Source organism: Piliocolobus tephrosceles, chromosome 9, assembly GCF_002776525.5.
Source record: "Piliocolobus tephrosceles isolate RC106 chromosome 9, ASM277652v3, whole genome shotgun sequence".
Classification (NCBI taxonomy): Eukaryota; Metazoa; Chordata; class Mammalia; order Primates; family Cercopithecidae; genus Piliocolobus; species Piliocolobus tephrosceles.
Window position 1 is genome coordinate 72,960,449 of NC_045442.1, and position 20,725 is coordinate 72,981,173.

A 20,725-nucleotide genomic window follows, 5' to 3' on the forward strand; every position below is an offset into this window, starting at 1 on the left:
AGAGAATTGCATCGTTTCTTCTCATGTTCCTCTTTCTAGTGTCCCACATACAGGGATGCCTGCTTTACAAAGCAATGCTTGACGGCATGTCATGCCCACAAAGGTTTCATGCAATGAAAGCCTTAAACACAGGAATCATTTATACAATTCAATCTCCAGGGAGCCTTTGGATAAAGCTGCATGGTGGACAGAGGAGCTCCCCAGTTGGCCTCCCGAAAATGGGCCCCTGCACCGAGCATCTCCCAAATGCCCCCAAGAGCAGCAGTTGTGCAAAGCGCAGAAGGCATTTCCCCAGCCTCTTTATCATCACCTGAGTCAGGTCCATGGACAGTTAAGAAGAGCTTGGCTAATTCCGTCAGTTTGGCTCCCTCTGCCCTGTTCTGACTGACAGGCCAGGCCCCTGCTCATTCCTGAAAACCAGCATCAGGGAATGACATACAGTTTGATAACATAAGATGCTTAGGTTTTTTGGCTCAAGTGAGATGTTCAGAGCTAATAGCCCTGTGAGCTGAGTTTTAGCTGTGATCTGCACCTTGAGATATCCGTTATGTCTGGCTCAGGAAAAAGTGAAAAGAATGAGAGCTTATTTCTAGAAAGGTTTCCGATGAGCAGCATTTGTCATTGAAGGGGAAGATGGGTATAATTAGCTTGTCAGTCTAGTTTGGGCTGAGCAGGCTGTCTCTGCTAAGAAAGATGGACTAACTGCCAGGGCCACTGACAGGCAGTCGATAGCGCAGCAATTAATGTCATAAATAATTCCAGAACCAATTACATCAAAATGGACTCAGAGCTTTAAAAAGGTACAGAATTCTCTTATTCTTCCTGCTAACAGCAAGAAACAGCTTTCATTTTTCTCTGTAATTACTTTTCATTGTATATAGCAATACAGCTGAGCTTTTCTGTCCATATTTAAGCCTTGTCTTTCTCCAAGTCTCTTCCCCCACCACCAGCCTCCCTCCTTCGCCCCACAGGACAAGGCTGTTAAAGTCGATCTTCCCTGCCAGAGCAGTGGGGTGAATGCATAATCTTTTAACTTGGCTGTTGCAGAAGAACTCCAGCTACACCTAAATGATTAAGAGCCAAGTTTTTGAAAATGTCATGGACCATGACAGCAGAGTGCCCCAAACAATGGCATTTGGAAATGAAGACATTTGAGAAATAAATGGATTTGTCTTATTATTTTAAAGGTTGCTGTGACTTTGCTTACACTGAATTTATTGATTTTTTCCCCCTTCTCCTTCTTCTTCCTCTTCTTGTTCCCCTCCTCCTTCTGTACAGTTGCAGGCATAGAAGCCAGGCCAACTATTCCCTCTACACTGCAACCACAGTTCAATACTGCCCATGTGTGCTAATGGGCATTTTTTTTTTTCAAAGGAGGATCAGTCTCTTTAACACAGCGTTTTACTAAAAAGCTATTCTCTTGAGCTGTCTCAACTCTTCAGCTAGTTCTCAGTGCATTACAGTACATATGTAGATAATGCAAAGGCTATTATACCCATAATAGTAATGACATACCAGATACCACTGGTGCTAATAGTCTCTCTCTCTTTCTTTTTTTTTCTTTTTTTTTTTTTTTTTTTTTTGCTGTTGTTGCTCTAACCCATCAGTTGCCTCTGTGGCTGGTTTAGAGAAAGGAGGGGATTGTGGGAAAGCAAATTACTATAGTATTCATTCACAGCTTTGTTCTAGGCCTGACAAACATTTCCAACTTTTCAACCATGGTGGCATTTACTCCAGAGGGACCAGGGAAAATGGCTGATGAAGCTCCCACCGTTTTGAAACCAGAAACAGCTGCCGGTGTCGCTTGCAGTTTGCTGAGTGTGCTCTGGCTCCGAGCTCCTGCCGCTGACGGCTCTCCCTGTAGCAGTAGGTGTCACTGCGGTGAGTGGTAATTACAGCGGAAGATTTTAGAGGACACGGGATAATTAGGCCAGTCCTGTGCAGGCATAAACACTGACATTTACCATATTAAAAAGCAGAGATGTCGGCATTTTCCTCCTCCCACCCCTACCCAGACCACAACAATAGCAACCTTACCAACAAAGGCAAGTTTTCAAGAGAACAAAGGGTCTTTGCATTTGAGGGCGTTTGACTGGGCTCCTGGTGCCGTGCGGTTCCTTGGTCCCATTTGGGTTCTGCTCATCACTTGGGAAAACATCCAGCTGAATCTTTATGGCTTACACTCATTCGTCTTGGATCCTGCAGAATGCCATAGCCTAGGTATGATGGCAGAGGAGGTGGTGGGGCATGATAAATTATACCATCCAGAGAGCACCTCTTCCTTTCCACTGTGGGCTGGGCACAAGGTGGCATCTCTCAATTCTACCCTCTCCTTGACCTGGGTGATGCCATGGCAGTAACAGCAGGTATATTTCCTGGTTCTCCAGCAAATGACAGTCAGGCAGTAGGAAGGTAGGTGAATACAAACACTAGTCCTACAAACCCAAACTACCCCTCTAAGGGCTGAAGCGGCAATATCCTCTCACCCTCTGTCTGAAATAGAAATGGAACAAGTGTTTGCAGAAAGTTCAATAATGCCTAGGCTGCAGCTGCAACCTACTCCAGGGAGCCCTTCTGAAAGATACTGGGGTGCTCAAATGCAATACTGTAGATCCAGAAGAACCTGTGTTTGAATTTCAGACTGGCCACTTTCCTACTAAGGGATGCTGGGTCACTTAGTTCCTCAGTTTCCCTTTTATAAAATGAGAAAATGAAAGTGCTTATTTCAGAGTTGCTATGAAGATAAAATTAAAAAGCACTGAGTACACAGAAGAATTGCATAAAATGGTAAAATTCTTTCCCATTGCAAAAGTTCATTTGCCGCAAGTGGGGAACTGTGTTTGAGGTTGATTTTCCCCAGAGAAATAAGGCTGAAGTCTCAGAGCTCTATGCATGGGGGGAATGACAGTGATTAAGTGAGAAACCCTGGCTACTCTCTGAAGGCAAGACCTCCAGGATGTTTGTGCTAAAGTGGGGTGGATCCACTCTCACCTTTGCTTCCTCACAGGTGCTGCAGATACAGGGAAGGGCTTTCGTAAGTGAAACCACACTCTTATCTTTTGAATGGGAACTCCTCAATATGGTCTGGATTTAAAAACATCCTCCCAAACACGACCCCCGTCGTGGTCTACCCAAGCATTTGACTTCTTTGCAGTGAGGGCTCAGGGCCCACATCTCTTAATGTGGGTTGTTTAGCATGGGGTCATGGAGCCTCATAGTCTGGGAGAGAAAGGCAGTGTGGACCCATGGGAAGAGCTTGAAGCCTTTGATCCAGGTAGCTATGAGGAAACTGGATGACCCTAGGAAAATTACTTCAACTCTCTGAACCTGAATTTCCTCATTTAAAAATGGGAGAAAATAACCCACCTCCACCCACAAGTGCCAGCCCAGGTAAAGCACCTGCCCGTGAGATATGGAACCCCTTTCCCTCCGTTTGGGTATTCCCTTTCTCATCAGTAAAGGACTGAGTCTCCTCACAAGGAGCCTGCGAGGCTCTAGTGTCAAGTGGTATACAGATAGGAAGGATCTCCTTGTTGTTATTATTCATGGTCTCCAAGGAGTTTTCTGGGTGTGGCTACTCCCAGCCTCAGGATGCTGGGCTCTGAGTTCCCTCTCCTGATGAGGGCAACAATGCAGCTTAGCTAGAGAAGGGTCCAACTCTAGCAGCTGTATTTTCCAAATTAAAAATAAGCACAATTTTTTTCGACTATTTCTAGCTGTGAGAGTCAGCCTAACACTGTTCTGGACACAGAAACATCAGAATTTCTGAAACATTTCAGTGACATAAAAGACTAGGACTGCATATTTTAAACAGTAACCAACTTGGACCATGTGGCTGCACTGGAGATGTAGGTCCCCATGGCAGCCCTGAGAAGATGCTCCAACCATGATCTTTACAAGCCAAATTTTGCTTGAGGAGGAAGGGCCAAGGCAAGATTGGTGGTTAAGCCAACAGTAGGAGCATGTGGCACAGGAGCAGCCTTTAGGGCTGGGGTGGTTCTTTGGATGGTGTCTGAGATAGTTTCCAGAGTCATGCTCCTTGTCCTCATTGCTGTGTTGAGAGTTTTCTCTGCTGTGTAAGGTCTTGGGAAGTCATCCTCCTGCCTCTCTTTTCCTTAGATCTAAATGAACTGGATTCTTGTCCACCCCTATAGGTACTATGAGTTACTTGATCAGCACAAGTAACTTGTTTGGATAAACAAACTTAGATTCAAATTCTAGTTCCACTACTTACTTGCTACAACCTTAAACGAACTAATAATTCTAGACTTAATTTTGCTTTTCGTTTATTTCTTTTCTTTTTTTGATATAATGGATATATATATATATATATATATATCTACTTCATAAGGTTTTAGGAAGAATTACATACATTCAATGAGACAGTCATCACAGTAGTAAAAGGAACAGTTGGAGGTTAGTAGCAATAATAATACCAGTAGAAGAAACTGTGTTTGAAACTCTTGCTGAAGTCACAACTACAAATGATCATAGCTGGAATTCCAACTCATTTTCTGACTTTAAAGCCCATGTTGAAAATACTGTGTAAAATGCACAAAGCACCTGGCAGGGAGTCATGTCATCTGTGATTACTGGTTTCTTTCTTGCTTGAGTTGGATGACAGTCCTAGGTCATCTGATTGGATTTTGGATTCATTTGAGACATCTGGAACCTCTCTTGGGATCTTTTTCCTCCTAGGGCCTTTGCAGTGGGACAGATGGGCTCTCTACACTACTGCCGATTTCAGGCTCGTTCTCATTGGAACATTAAGAAGTGGGTTTGGTTGGTGATACTGGCTGTGGAATTTCTGCATAGAGGTTGGTAGAAAACCCCAAGCAAGGGAGTCTAAGATACTAGAGTATTGCACATTTAGTATTGCTAAACTGTTTGAAGTGTGTGTGTGTGTGTTTGTTTCTCCTGTGTAATTCAGGAAGTCCCCAAATCTTACTCCCACCCCCACACCAGCCAGAATCTCTCTCATTATCTTCACTTTCCAGGTCTGTTCCTCTGAACTCCCTTGCTAATAGAGGTCAGCATGCCAAGGTATGTCTTGTTATATTCCAAGGTCACTTCAGTTCACTTGATTGTAAGCTGCAAAAGAGTAGGAATTTCTACCATTGTTGTTGGTCAATGTATCGTATCTCCTAGAACAATGAATGGAACATGGGAACCACTCAGAAAACATTTGTTGAATAAATTAATTTTATTTAAGTTGAGCTCTTTGAAATTTCAGATGTTCAAAGAGCCTTTTATCTCTGAATGAAGAAAACCGAGTTTTCCAGGACAAAGAAAAACCATGCACACAGAAAACCAACCTCTAAAATTTCAGGTTAAGTTTAATTCTTTTAAATTGCCAAGCTCTATTCTTATCAAAGGAAATTCAAATGTGTCTGCCTGTTAGGGCTGCTGCAAGCTCAGACTTCTGGTGGCTAACTTAAAACTACTTTCTTGGAAGGTTAGAAAGGTAGGCATATCTCATTTCCTTTTTGCTACTTTGAAACCCTTCTGCACATTGTTTGTCATCTGAATTTTGAGTGTTGAGGACTAAAGGAAAGAATGTAGATCTTTCATCAAAGCTTTGCGCCATCCTTCAATTTGATAAGTATGCCTTCATGCCTTCGATGTCATCATTCAAGTTTTTGTACAAAAACTAAATAATATCAATAAAAACATTTTGAAAAGTTACCGTTTTCTATGTTCTAACATATAATACTTACACATATACTTGCATTAAATAAAAATATTGATTACTACTTACACATAGTTTCTGTACTTCTTGACTAGCCAAAAATCCAGTTCTGTGAAGTCATTATTTTTTTAAGCTGGTACTCTTCTCACCATAACCTTCCATAAATAATCTCATAATGGTCAACAGAAATACATTTCTTTCTCCCCAGGTAGAGTCAGCTCTCTGAATGGAAACCCTAGAGTAACTCCTGTGTTTATTAACAAATGAAAATATTATCAAGAGTAGCACCCAAGAATGAGAGCTAGGAGATCATCGAGCAATGCATCTCATGCAAGTGTGCAAAGCAAAGAAAAATAATCTCCTTCTTGGCCCATTATTGTTAAACAGAATGCAGAGTTGACTTCTGAATGTTCAATCAGTTTTTCAGTCAAATTCTTACTTGACTTGACTATGCCACTGCTCTTGGGTTTCAGCCTGAGTTGAACATATATTTTCAAGGCTTAAGAAGGCATCTCTAAAACAAAATTCAGAAATTATTTATTTCTTATACTGAGCAATCTGTGTCCACGCGTAAAGAGTAAAGAAGGAGGATTTAGTTGGAAAAATCTATAAAATGAAGTACAGATGTAGGCATAGAATGGAATGATCATTCCTCTGGTCTTGTAGTGAGCAGACGTTTTAGATTCCTATGATGTCATATCAGCACTTAACCCAGAAGTGTCTGAACACTGTGAGCCAATAAATTAACTTGGATTGGATTTCTGTCTCTTTTAGCTGAAAAAGACCTAACTCAGTATCAAATGGTTACCTCTTTCATTAGTTACTTATTCCATAAGTTACTTTCCCTTCCTACTTCTTTATCTTGACCACCTCAAGAGAATATCTCATTCTTTTCTATCCTTAGAAAACTTGCAATCTTACTTATTATTTAGAATATCTCATTTCATACTTTACAATATTAATTTTTTAATGTACACACATGGTTTTTATCAACAAATAGTAAGTTTGTGGAATGCATGATAATATGCATCTTTAAATTTCTTAACACCTGGTGCAATTTCCTTATACAGAGTAGGTGCTCACTTAGCATTTAGAAATGAATATTAATGGTAGATTCACGAAAAGTTCCACCTGCCAAAGTGTTAACAAAGTCTTCATTTATTAACTCATTCAAGTATGTGTTAGATATTTACTATATTTTTGGTAGTATGATAATGAAATTAGTCTGAAGATACATGTGTTCTTCTTCAGAATTGTCATAAATTCCTAGCATGGTTGTATGGATGAAATAGGGGACAGAGACTTTGGAAGTAACAATTCCTGGGATCATTTCACGTTCAAATGCAGCAGATAGCTCAGCTTGTTGGAGGAAATACAGATGAGAATTCTCTGTGTTTAATATCTGTCATTAAAATGACAGCAATAAAGCCTAAATTCCAAAAAGGGAAAATCAGCTGGGTCCTTATAGATTGTCACAGCCAAGAGCAATAAAAACTAAATCAATCACAGATCATGGCAATAGATAATTTAGCTAGTACTGGAAATTAAATGAAAGGACATTTCCAGCACTCAGCCCCCATTGTGGGACATTGAACATGCCCTCAGAATTCAGATGGGCTTGTTCAACAGTCTAGGGTGAAGATGGGAGGAAGAAGGGAAAATTATTTAAAAGAAATTTAAATTGCTTTGTTTCCTTATTCCTCTGAAGGTTGCCTTTGTTATTACATTGCAGTATTTTATCATCAACGTTTCTGACATGCCCTGGGTTTCTTGGCATTTCCACCGTTGTTCAAGGGGAGGAAAAGTGGTTCTTTTGAGAGTGGTGCCCTGTAGTCTGGGCAGCTGGAACCCAATAATCAGCTCATTGTTAGGGCCAGTTTTGGAGAAGAGTTTTCTGGAACAGAAGAAATATGGAGAGGGGCAAAGAGCACCTCTAGGACCCAGGACATCGGTGTTTCAGACCTGTCTTTGATGCTATCAACCACAAATCAACAAATCTGGGCTTCAGAACTCTCATTGGCAAAGGGAGAGGATTAGACTCAACCATCTTTCAGAACCTGTCTGGTGCTAAAGCTCTGTTATTCTGTCACAAATGATCAGTGTGAAGAACAGAGTTTCAGTATCATGGGGTTTGCTGCTAGAAGAGTTTGGCTAAACTACAAAGTTTGGCTATTAGCTATGAAGTTTAGCTAAACTACGAAGTCTGGCTATATTCAAGAAATGCCTTGAATGTAGGAGAACCTTTCCCCCCCACCCCTGCCTAGAAAATTTAACATCTAGAATTTGTGAGTGAATGAATAACTGGTGGGCAGTCTTCTACTCTTTATGGATTTGATCCAGTTCAACTGCAGCATTCCCAGTGAGGGAAAATTTTTCTTATTTCAAATAAAATATTGTGTCCAGGTAGAGTGGCTTACACCTGTAATTCCAGCACTTTGGGAGGCCAATGAAGAAGCCTCTCTTGAGTCCAGGAATTTGAGACCAGCCTTCACAACAGAGTGATGCCCCATTTCTACAAAAAAGATGAAAAGCTAGCCAGGCCTGGTGGCATGTACCTGTAGTCCCAGCTACTTCAGAGGCTGAGGTGGGAGGATTACTTGAGTCCAGGAGTTCCAGACAAGGCTGAGCAACATAATGAGACATCATCTCTACAAGATAATAAAAAAATCAGGTGGGCTTAGTGGCATGCACCTGTAGTTCCAGCTACTTGGGAGGCTGAGGCAGGAGATCACTTGAACCAAGAAGGTCAAGGTTATAAGTGAGCTATGATCATGCCACTGCACTCCAACCTGGGTGACAGAGAGAGATCCTGTCTCTTACTTTAAAAAGTACATATATATATAAAACATATAAATATATGTTATAATTGTATATTTTATTTATGTATTTTATATATAAACACATGTTATAACTATATAATATATTATATAATATAAATGTGTGTGTGTGTGTGTGTGTGTGTGTGTATGTGTGTACAGCCTTCTCCTCTGCGCTGATGTAAATTTCTGGATTCATTTCCAGTATTTGCTTTCTTTGAAGAAAACTGCCTTCTGTTTAGTTTCTGGTTAAGATATTTCCACTGCTTGTTAAGCCACCTTCCCTGACACTTGCCTAGTATAGACTAACCTCTTAGTGTACAACACGTGGGAAAGAGGAGTCACGCTGCTTCCAGGAGACGTGAATGTGGTTCTGGAGTATTAAACTCTCTGCTCAGCAGATATCAAAGGCAGTAATTTAAAGAACAAAACACCTACTCTCTTCAGTTGCCATGCATAGTTGAAGTAGGCCCAGTCACTTATATCCAAGTTAATGAGCTTAGACATCACATGTGTTACCTGTAGGGCAGGAAGTCCAGCTGGTAATGGCCTGTGTCAACAACAAGGAGGGGAGGGGATGGATCAGGGAAGTGACTGGGAAGACTCCTTGGAAAATATCAGTTGATCATGGAGTTCTAAAACTATGACTGAGGCAATTCTAAAGGCCTAAAGAAATTTCTCTGGGTTTGAAAGTAAGTAATAGCTGGTAATAGGGGACATTAGTGACCTCTTTGGAGAACTTTAGGAAAAAAAACCATAGTTTAGGAATAGAAAACAAAAAGTTCATCTCTTAAACATTCTGACCTTTGTTTCTCACTCCAGAGTTGCAACATGTTTCTGGCACCCAGAAGGCTTTTTGTTCTTGCAGAACTCATTTTTCTCCACCAACAAACAACATTTCTTTTGCCACTGGCAGATCAAGTCCCTTCTCAAACATGAAGACTGGCCAGCTGCTCTCAGCAATCTCTTTGCCATTTATTCACAGAACTTACAAAACTGGTGCACATTTGGTGAATGTAATGTGCTAGGCACTTTACATTTGTCATCTCAGTGGACCCTCTCAGCAACCTCAAGAGGTTGGTACCTTATTGTTGTTTTAATAAGAACACTGGGGCTTAAGTAGGTTAAGTCAACTTGTATAGTAGATCTGGGATTTAAACTCATACACACTAAATCTTGGTCTGTGACTTAAACACATTTCACTGTGATACTGCATTACCTCTACAGTAATAATTAGAACTGGCCCTTTAGAAATTAATTACCCACTAATTGCTGTTAACATAGTTTTTATTTTCTACATCACCATAATGCCAATTAGATCTCTTCTGCTAACCTGGCTCCACGCTTCTAGTGACAAGGCTCATGTCTCTCCCTTCTTCACCATCTCCCTTCTCTGGCATGCCCAGCCTGCAACCACATTACAATGATGCTAGCATAGTGGGTCCTTCCAAGTTCATTCTTCCCTTGGAGCCCTGACTAATTGCTCATCTAAAACAAATTTCCTTCAGAATTGTACTTTTGTCTGCATCCTTTCTCTGTGCTGAGCTACAAGGAGCCCAGGAGGCAATGCGAAGTGATTATTCCCCGTGTATATACAGACACTCGGTGCAGCTGGGCTGCAAATTCAGTTTATTATCTTAAGAAGAGGATCTGGTTTAGCCTAAGTTTACATCTCATCTGCCTCCCATTCATTAGATGGGCTCCAGGGCTCAGCTTACATTGCATAAACTCAGCTGGTATGTATACAATGCCAGCAATATGGAGGAGGCTAACATGTGTTGAATACATCTACTGCGTCTTAGGTCTCTGAAGGTCACTCACTAAAGTAATATATGGTGCTAGTGTTGGTGGCTGAAGGTCAAGTCATCTTGCTTTTCATAATGCATAAACCTGAAACTCACTCAGACACCAATCATATGACCTAAACCTTGGAACAAATATTTTACTAAGTAAATCATTGAGCATGCTGGCATTTCTATTAACCTTCAATGCACTGCTGACAGAAAATGAATAATGATAAATAATAACTCAAGCCTGTAAATCATGCTTAGCATCAGAAGCAAAAAAAAAAAAAAAAAAATGCTTGTGTGTGCTACCATCTGTTAGGGGGAGAACAGCAGGGACTTGAGGGGAGAGGTGAGAGAAGGGAGGGCGACTACTATTGGCTGGGGTAAGCACCTTTTGGATTCAATAAACTGACCAAGAAAGGGTAAGTCACTTCTGGACAGGATTGATGGTGTGAGGAAAATCCCTTTTCCTCCTGTCTTCTGTTTGATGGGCATTAGCTTCTGACTTTCGTCTTCCTCTCTTGCATGTTTCCTCTTTTCATCATTTTCTGCCCCATTAAATCTGTTTCCACTCTATCCACTGGGTTTCTGGGTCATTTGGAATGAGGACCTCTAACTAAGCCAAACCCTCTTGGGGGCATTCTTCTCCTCTCCCCACTTCCTACTTGAGGCATTTTGTTCTTATTCCCCCCGTGATGGGGGTAGGAGCTGGATCACTGCCCTGGACTTGCCACCCTTCCTCAAAAACATCTCTGCAAGGACCCAGGCAGAAGGACTTCCAGCCCATTCTAGAATAATGCATTTGGATTCCAAACAGGATAACAAAACAGAAATTACTCCCAGATGTATAAAGTGTGAGGGATAGTGAAGTCTTGAAGGGAAGCTGCCCCTTAGAAGGAAACTCTCAGTGCCCTTAGGTGGGGGATGTTCTAGAAGTTGATGCTTGTCATTTAGGAGCATCTCCTTCTGGTGTTGGAGCCTGCATTTGCTTTTTTTTTTTCATCTCCTTCCTCATTCCTTCATTGGGGCCAAATTGGCATTGCCTTCAAATGCATTCTAATCAAGAAACAAATATATAATTTATGGTCAAATTTCTTGGAATAAAAATTCATTCATATGATTTTTTGTTGTTCTTGTTGATTCTATGAGTGTGCCAAGTGTCAAGGCAGCCCTGGTCTAGATTCATTGGGAAGTCTGACTGGAGGTCACACTGACCCTTTCTCTTTTCTAGATGACCCAGACAGCAGGCTGCTCAAGGGGAAGCCAGGGCTGTCAACCAGGCTTTCCATCTCGGAACCCTGTATCTGTTTCTCCACAAGAAATGGGGACCAGTCATCCCTGTAAAGGCACCAACTTACTGGCTGAGGGGAATATTATTGATTATAACGTGGAACCCTGGGGGCTCTGTCCATGCAGGCTACTTTGTGAGTTAAATTATTCTTCTACTTGGGAATGATGCAACCAAAGAGAGAATGCATTTCTTTTATGGTCTGTGACATGAACCTTCTTTGAATGCCAGTACTTCAAAGTCATTCTGCACCCTTTGAGATCAGAGTTGTGCTAAGTGATGATAAACCAGATAGTGGAAATGGAAGAAAAGTAGTTGGAGAAGCTCAAAAAAAATTTGACTTTTGCCTTTTCTTTATTTGCTGTTGGATCCATTTCCCCATTTGGATTTGGGGCCTCAGAAAAGAATTTGTAAGAAAATGAAGCTAAAGAGCCCTGAAAATTTACAGTGGGAAGCTTACTGCAGTGCCACTCCTAAGCTGAGTAACCCTGGGCAGATTGAATCTCCCTCTTGACCTCAGTTTCCCCTTCCACAAAGTTGTCTGACATTGTGACTATGTGTGGTGGGCTTCCTCCCCATTGGCTTTCCTCCCTCCCTTTCTCCCTATTTCTTTATCTTCAGCACTTTTTTAATTAGAGGGGAAAATAGATGAAAAAATAAAATGAAAGGAAAAGCAGAAAATTAACATTTTCTCAGCTACACATTTCAGTTATTAATATTGCAATTTGAGGTAATGAAATTCACAAAATGCAAAAGGTTTAAGGTATGCTTGGTGGGATGAACTCAGCCACATAGTATATGGCTTGAATTTCAAGGTGAGGTTCATTATGCAGAATGCACAATGTGGGCAAGCTAACAACGTCATAAACCCTTCACTTTTGCATTTCTTGACTTTAATGTTGCATTACTGTAGGTTTTAGGTTTTAATATGCTGTATTAAATACAGAATACATATTTGTAAGTACAGGCGCTGTGAAAGGGAGGATTTTTCTGTTTTAAATCTTGTGCTTTGAAAGCCCAGCTCTGTTTGCTCTCTGGTTGACTTTGTTAGAAAGCAGGTAAGAGAAAGTAGGGCAGGGTGAGTTACCTAGGAACAATCCTCATTTATGCCCAAATCCATTATGAAAGGCAAAGGCTTGCTTTTCGCCTTCACAGCAGTTTGCAGAGGATTTCATAATGGAGACCAAAGGCTCCTGGGAGGGGAAGCATCAGGATAAAGGAAAGACTTAGCTTGGCTCATCCCTTGCACCTGCCCAGGTTTTCCTTGCCCGGGCTCCTCAGCACAGCCTTTCCTCTGCCTCTGGTGATCAGTGCCAGTCCTCTTGCTTGTTTTCTTTCAGATTCATGATGCTGCACATGCTGAGCAGTGGTGAAAATCTCTGGGCAACAGAAAAGATGTGAGTGGCTGTACAGTGTGTCTATAGCAGAGAACATAGCAAGTTTCCTTCTAATAGGGATGATCAGTGAACTATTAGATGCTCTCTTGGGGGAAAATGTTGAGTCCTCATTGCCAAGAACTCTTCAGGCCCACAGCTTGCCTGGCTTGTTTCCCTCTATCATCAGAGGCAGCAAAGGGCTTGCTTTTTCTTCCCTTTGGAGTCATCATTCTCAGCCTCTGTACTCACAGTTGTTGGATGGGAGGCCCTTTGTCCATTTGCTAGGTTCCTAATGGTCTTCCCATTGGGCATAGATTGAGGACTGGGTGGGAAAGGGCTTGATATTGTAGGGAGACTAATATTATTGAAGAGGCAGGCTTGGACAGAAAGGTAAAACCCGCCTTCTAGAATTCAAAGAGAAGATGCTGTACTCCCCAGGATTTCATCCCTGAGCTTTCATGCAGGGTTTACAACCTGTACTCAGCACTGCTCTAAACCACACCTTGCCCCAGTTGAGTGCATCTCTGCTTCTCAGAATAATGAAGGCTCAGAGCCCAGAGGGACCCTCAAGGTAACCCAACTCTTCTCAGTTCATTCCCCAACTAAACCACCATAAAGACATGCACCTCTCTTAAGGGACTTGGCACTGCCTATCTTGCCTTGGAAGTAGTCGTATAATCTCCTATCTCCTTTACTTTCCTTGCAGGGAAGATTCTATCACATTATAGTTCATCCACTCAGCATTTATAAAGGACCTACTATGTGCTGGACTCTACAAATCAATAATATCCATTTAATAATGCACATGACAACGGTTCCTGACCTCCAGGAGCTCAGTCATTGGGATGAGTACAATGATAAACAACGACATGCACACGGAAGGGGGATTTCTTTCTGCCTCAGGGAGCAGAAACCTTCATGCATGAAACATCCAGGGAATGTCAAATAGTTTGGTATAACTGTCACATAGGACAAAAAAGTGATTGCAGTTGAGGCCAGGAGGATAAGGAAATCTTTAAGTTCTTAACCAGGATTGCAGATTGGCATCTGGTGATCTCAGGACTGGATCTAAAGGCCCAAGAAGATTCGTGTCTGAGGAAAGTCTTCCTGAGACCAAACTCGGACCTCCTAGTGTCTTGCGCCATCCCCAGGACATGCAAACTACAGTTAGAATCACTTCCATCTGTTGTGGTCTACATGCTGGGTTTTGAAAAGCACACACATTCTCCCCTTTTCTGGTACCTTTCTGAGTTTATCTTAAAACTCAATATCTCCCCCTTTAGTGTTGTTCACATGATTAAGCCATGGTGTCATAAAGGCAAGTTAAGTTCCCAATATTTTACTTGGTAAAGGCAGTGTGGTCTGATGTTAATTGCCATGAAAACTTAAGACCACTTCAGGATGACTGCCACTACTACAAATCTACCAGATGACACATAGGCATGTATCTAGGGGCTTCTGGGAAACTAGAAGATACGAAGTTCCTGAAAGGATGAAAGAAGCTCTCTAGAAGGAGGCATAAATGTAGTTCTAGAGGCAAAGACTGCCATCTTTTCTGGCCTAATACATCCTAGGTTTCCTCAGAACCCTTCTTCCCCAAGACTGTACTCAGGACCTTCATTAAACTACCCTGGGGAGAGTGTTTGTGTGAGTATGTGTGCTAATAGGAAGGAAATTACACTCTCAATGCTGGCATACAGAGGAGTTAGCTGACACATTAGCATCCTGATCTGACATGGCTGTCAGAAAAATTATCTGTGACCCAGAAGGGGCCACACTAAAGGTGATTTATCCTCTTGCTTGGCTTAGCCTGAGCTCTCCCCAGAGAAGGCCATGCCAATTAAACAAAAAATAAGGCAAATTGCTTGTGTTGTGGTGCCTGGTGTTGACTGTTCCCCCAGAGAGACCTGCAAATTAATTTTCTCATTGTAGCCTAGCTCTGCAACCGGTTCCAAAATGGAAACCTCAGCAGCTTATCTCCTTAATCTCTTATTCTTTTTTTCATTCACTTTTTTTCCCCAAACAAAATTAAATCATTTAACAGTGATTTTAATAAGCACTAAACAGTGTAATGAACCAGATAATGAAGAAGAACTCATATAATTTTCTTTATCTACTTAGTACTTAATTTATTTTGTATTTTTCCTTTGCATGCCCCTCCCTGAGAGTTTTTCCAACGTTAGGATTTTAGATAAATGTTTCTCTTAGTTTCGTTGAAACCTGGTAAACATCCTAATTTGAAAGCTGGGTGATATCCCATCCAGACCACCAGTGACAGAGTTTCAAAGCTCATGACCAGGACACAATGCCCCCTTCTGGGACAGGCTGTCACTCAGGTTCCAATGAATTCCCTTAAGCCTCAACCCAATGGGGCTAAAGAAGCCATGCTGGTTTCCACTTGGAGTCTGGACTATGGTTGGAGTGGAAAGTGTGGCCCTTGTTGGACTGGACTCCTCCCACTGCGGTTATAATACTGTGTGATAGGGCACAGACTAGGTTGTGGCAGAAGCAATGCGATCTCAAGTACAAAGTTCAGGCACTCATGGCTCCAAAGAGTTCCTCCATGTGCCGTCAAATTATTTGCCATTCTCTATAAGATGCTCATAACTGTTCCATGACCTGTGACACATGTATATTGGGTAAAATAATTTAGCCAGGTATTTCTTCTTAAATTCCTTCAGTGACTCCCATAGCAGTGATTCAGATGATAGAACAAGCACAGCAGACAGACAAATGGAAGAATTCCATGCTAATCAACACCTTGCCCACATTCCTCATGGCCCATGGAGTGAAGTAGACTAGCCAGCCTGGGGAATTTAGACAGGATGAACACTAAAGAATATATACAAAGCCATCCTATTTTTTTTTTCAAGTATGTAGTATCTCTGTTTCATTAAAAAGAAAATACAAGTCTGAATTTTAAACCAATCCCCAGGTTTTAAAAACAGAAGTGAAGGAAGGAAGGAAGGAAGGAGAGAAGAAAAGAAGGGAGAGAGGGGAGATAATTCACTTATTTAGCTATATACCAGGGCTTTTTTTTTTTTTTTTTTTTTCCCAAGGAAAAATGAGTCTATTACATAGCAGCAAACATGACCTTATTTGGAATGTCCTTGAGATGAGGATCCAGGCCGAGTCTCCTGAAAACTGTGCAAGGCACAGTATGAGCAACAGCAATTTCTCCCTCAGAGAGGCATGTGTGTGAGAGGAGAAACATAGAATCTGTGCAAGAGGAGGACCCCTGAGCTCCCAGACTCTAAGGAGAAGTGTGGACTGGCTTGCAGAGAAATAAAACTCATCTCTATCCAAGGTCCTTCTTGGAAGCCTTGGGTGGAACAGAATGAGACTGTAGGATCTGGCTGGGAATCCTGGCTTGTACATTTCTGACTGGGAATCCTGGCTCTGCCCTTACTGGCATGGTCATTTTGCAGAGCCTCAGTCTCCTCGTCTGTGCAATAAGCATGATAAAAATTAGTATCTACCACACAAGATTGTTAGAGGATTACTTGAGATTGAACCTGTAGTCCAAGCTCATAAATGCTAGGAGTCCTCAAAACCAATGTGGATGTTGGGTGCTTTCTGGGACTCTGAGGCTGTCCTTCTAACCCAACACCCTTGCTTTTATAAAGCTCACCTCTTCCACTGTAAATTCCTGATATCCTCAGGTCTGTGCTAACGAAGGGTTTTCTTGAGCAGGGATTGATTAAAATGTAGTAGCATACCCTCAGTTTGCATCACCGCGTGTGTGACTAATAGCCATGGAATTCATGCCACAGATAAATAATTGGCCCTTCAGCCATCCTCCATGTCTTCAGAGACGTACAACTATGATCTATCATAGCTGCAGACATCTCAGTGAGCATCATCTCTAGATTATAATAGATCATGTTACATTTGTATATGTTCAGGAACATAATTTACTATTAAATGGGGCCAAGATCAGCACCAAAGAAATTATCCTTCCACGGAAGAGGACTCTTTGGCTGCATTATATGCACACTGTGGTTTTTAAAATATTAATTATATTGTAAACTAAAGGTTTACTTTATGTATCATAAATCTGGATGTCTCTTCTTGCTGTGTGCCCAATAAATATACTTCTCATCAACTTTTAATTATACTGTTTGCATTATTCTGTCCTGAGGATGAGAGTACGTGCTAAATCATGGCCTTCTAATGTGGACTACAGCATAAGTTTAGTTAATTAAACCATATATTTTATTAGTTCTTGCACCTCCATCTTGTAAAACTATGCGTTATTATTATGTTGAAGTGGAAGGGGGTACAAAATAACGTATCAGGGGTGTTTTTATTGTTATTATTATCATTATTTATTCTGGAGATTCAGGTAATTTAGGAAAAGGTAAGTTGCTTTGTCTCTGCATGTTTCTGCTGCCCTTTGAACTCTGGGCACATTCTCTGTTTGAAGGTAGAAAAGGTGTGGACATGTTGTCACAAAACCAGGTCACAGGTTTGAGACCAGCTCCAGAGCTGATGAGAGAAACTCAAGCATAAGAGCAGCTCCCCCACATACCCACCCACTTAGCTGCTTTCTTCCTTGACTTTGTGCCTTTCGGCTAGTGGCCTCCGGCCTTTAAGACTATTCCTCTGCTCTTTAATCCATGCACAAAATAGTAGGAAATTTGAAATAGAATAATGTTTGTTTCAAGTTTTAAAGAAGTTGGACATGGTTTCTAGAATGGAAGTCTGAGCTATCCCCTAAGGCAGGCAGCTTGAGAAGGGGCTGAGGCAATGGAGAGGTTCAAGGCCTGGTTGGGCAGCACTGCAGGTCTGACCGGCACTGCAGGCCACACAATGCTGGCAATTGAAATCTTGGGAGTCAAAGGAAATTGGATTGAAATCTTCCTCTGGCACTTACTAGCCACAACGCAGAACAGATATGCGGTGACACTAGCCTTGGCTTTCTCATCTAAAAGTGATGATACGGTTTGGGTCTGTGTCCCAGCCCAAACCTTATGTCAAATCATAATCCCAAATGTTGGTGGTGGGGCCTGGTAAAAGGCGACTGGATCATGGAGGTGGATTTCCCCCTCAGTGCTGCTTTCATGATTGTGAGTGACTACCTGTGAGATATGGTGGTTTAAAAGTGTGTAGCACCTCACCTCATTCTCTCTCTTCTGTTTGCTCTGGTCACATGAAGATATGTGTGCTTCCCCTTCACCTTTGTCATAACTGTAAGTTTCCTGAGGCAACCCCCAGCCATGCTTCCTGTACAGCCTGTGGAACCGTAAGCCAGCTAAAGCTTTTCTTTATAAATTACCTAGTCTCGGGTATTTCTAAAGCAGTGTGAGAACAGACTAATGCAAATGTCTTCAAGGTGTTATAAAGGTTGAATGAGATATAATGTAAGCCAAGTAGTTAACACAGTGCTGATATAGTGTGTGATAATTGTGGGACCTGTTGCTACTGCTTCTGCCATGCTTCTTACTGTTGACATTCACAGTATCTAGCAGGTTTGACAAGTGGCCACACAGCTCTGATGGGGGCTCCAGGACCAGTGGGCCAAACCTGCAGGGTCACTCAATGATTGTACTGCCACATAGCTTGGCCCAGACCACTCTTGAATGAAGCTGGCTGGCCTAGTAGCTCAAACTATAGTTTTGGCAAATTTCCTGCGTTATTTCTTCTGCTAAAGTTGATCATGGTGTTGTGTTGTCATGTAGATCTCAACTGTTCCCTCAATTCATCGCTTGGCATTGGTAATAGCTATTCCCCTGGCTTTCCCATCAGGCCAGGCATCATGGATGCCCAATGCCTGCACCTCATGACCCTTCACTGCACAGACAGAAGGAGTCCTTGCAGACAGATGCAGGCAACTGCCACCCCCTTTCAACAGACAGAATATCCCTAGGCATTATGGGACCCCTTTTGGTGCCAACTCCTTTATAAACAACTCCCAAGAAATGTACTGGCTTTATCAGCAACTTAATTCTCCTCTCCTTCCCCCCACTAAAGAATAAATAAAGAGCAGAGGCAAGATCTGTTTTGTTTCAACTTTTAAAGGCCTTTGAAGGCACAGCTATTTGAGAACAATAAAAAAAGAAAGCATTTTGTTCTCTTAACTGCTGTTCAGGTGGTGAAGGGCCCCCTACTGCCCCCATCCTTTCCACAGGGAGGGGAGCGGGGACATTGTGTTTTATGGTGGCCAAAACCCTTCTCCTGCACCCTCTAAGAGAGCTCTCCAGTTGTGCTGCCCTTCAGGACAGAGTCCACTATGAAGCTTGTAATAAACAAAGGCAATGAGTCACAGCAACATGACCAGGGTTGGCTGGAAGAGCCTTTGCTTGCTGCTGGAGTGTGGGTGGGGACAAGAGGAAGGAACCCCTGGAGGAAGACTTCTTGCCTGTAATGGATCCCATATGCCAAGGGCTGATTTCTGATATTCTCCAGTCCCAAAGCACCTAGGCTTTGATTTTTATTTTATTTTGGATGGGTGGAGGGATAGAACCGGTATGTTATGGCCTCAGATCTCAAGCTGACAGTTCAGTATTAAATAAAACATTAAACACAAACGTTAATTTTTTTCCCCATGTGCCTGTGTGTGGTCTTACCTCCCCCATCTGCCTGTGGCTCTCAACTCCCTTTCTTTAAGACTTTCTTCATCACTTTTAAAAGTTACAAAGAGTTTTATGCTCTTAACTATGAAAATGCCACACACTCCCCAAATTGAGGTGATTGCAGGGAGGCTGACAATTTTCATAATGTGTCTCCCTGTGGATAGAGTCCAATGGAAAGATAGGGGACAGGATGTTGTAGGTTTCAGCAGACACCAGAACCAAGTGCCAATATTTCTAGGCCAATCAAGTAAATTGGCCCCATGAACATCTAGTTGGGGTTGTTTTCTGTGCCTTAAGTTTAATGTTATAGTGTCGTCTCTCCTTTTTGTAGCTAATTTGAAGAGAGAAAAGCAAAGAAAGTTTTGTCCAGATCTATCTCACTGACAAATAGAAATCTTCAACTGTGTTCTAAAAGTTTGTAACTCCTACAGCCCAGCAAGGGCTCCTCTGACTTTATAGCTTTATATTTTCAACCTAATGTCAAATTCACACTCTTGCATGAGTCTAAGGAACTTCAGTAATAAATGGCTGAGAGCTGAACACTTCAGAGAGAAGGCAAGTTTAAACCATTATGGACTACAAAGCCTTCCACAATCCCTGCAATGGATGGCAAGCCAAGAATACCTGGATGGAGCGCAGACCTGGAGCATTTTCCTTTTGATCTGATGGACTCCGCATCTCTGTCAAAACAAGGGACTTTGCAGGAAGGCAGAAGCCAAACTACATTCCAGATGGAAAGGAAATCCAAGTGTCACCCGGGATGCTGGCGATCTGGTTTAGTCATTAAGAATGCCGCAGCTAACAGAAAGCTTCAATCTGAGCCGTTAAGAATGTACTGGTTTTGCCTCTCAATCCCTACTGCGGGAGACCCCTGAACCTTTATTTTCCTTCCGAGGCTGTCCTGGGTTTTCTTCTTTAACATTGTCCCTGATTTATGGTATGTCCACATTTCCCTGGATAGTACCATCTTTTGAGTTATACATCATCAGAGTGACTCATTCTGATGATGTATGGCCCCAATACATCATCAAAGCTCCTTGCTCTGCCGTCGCACTAATGATATGTTAGTGTAATACATCACTAGGCTGAGCTGCAACTGTGATGGATGGAGCTGAGGGTGATGGGAGCCCATGGAGAGGAGGCTGAGGAGCGGGTTCCGGGTAGGCACAGGAGGAAAATTCTTCAATCCCAAGT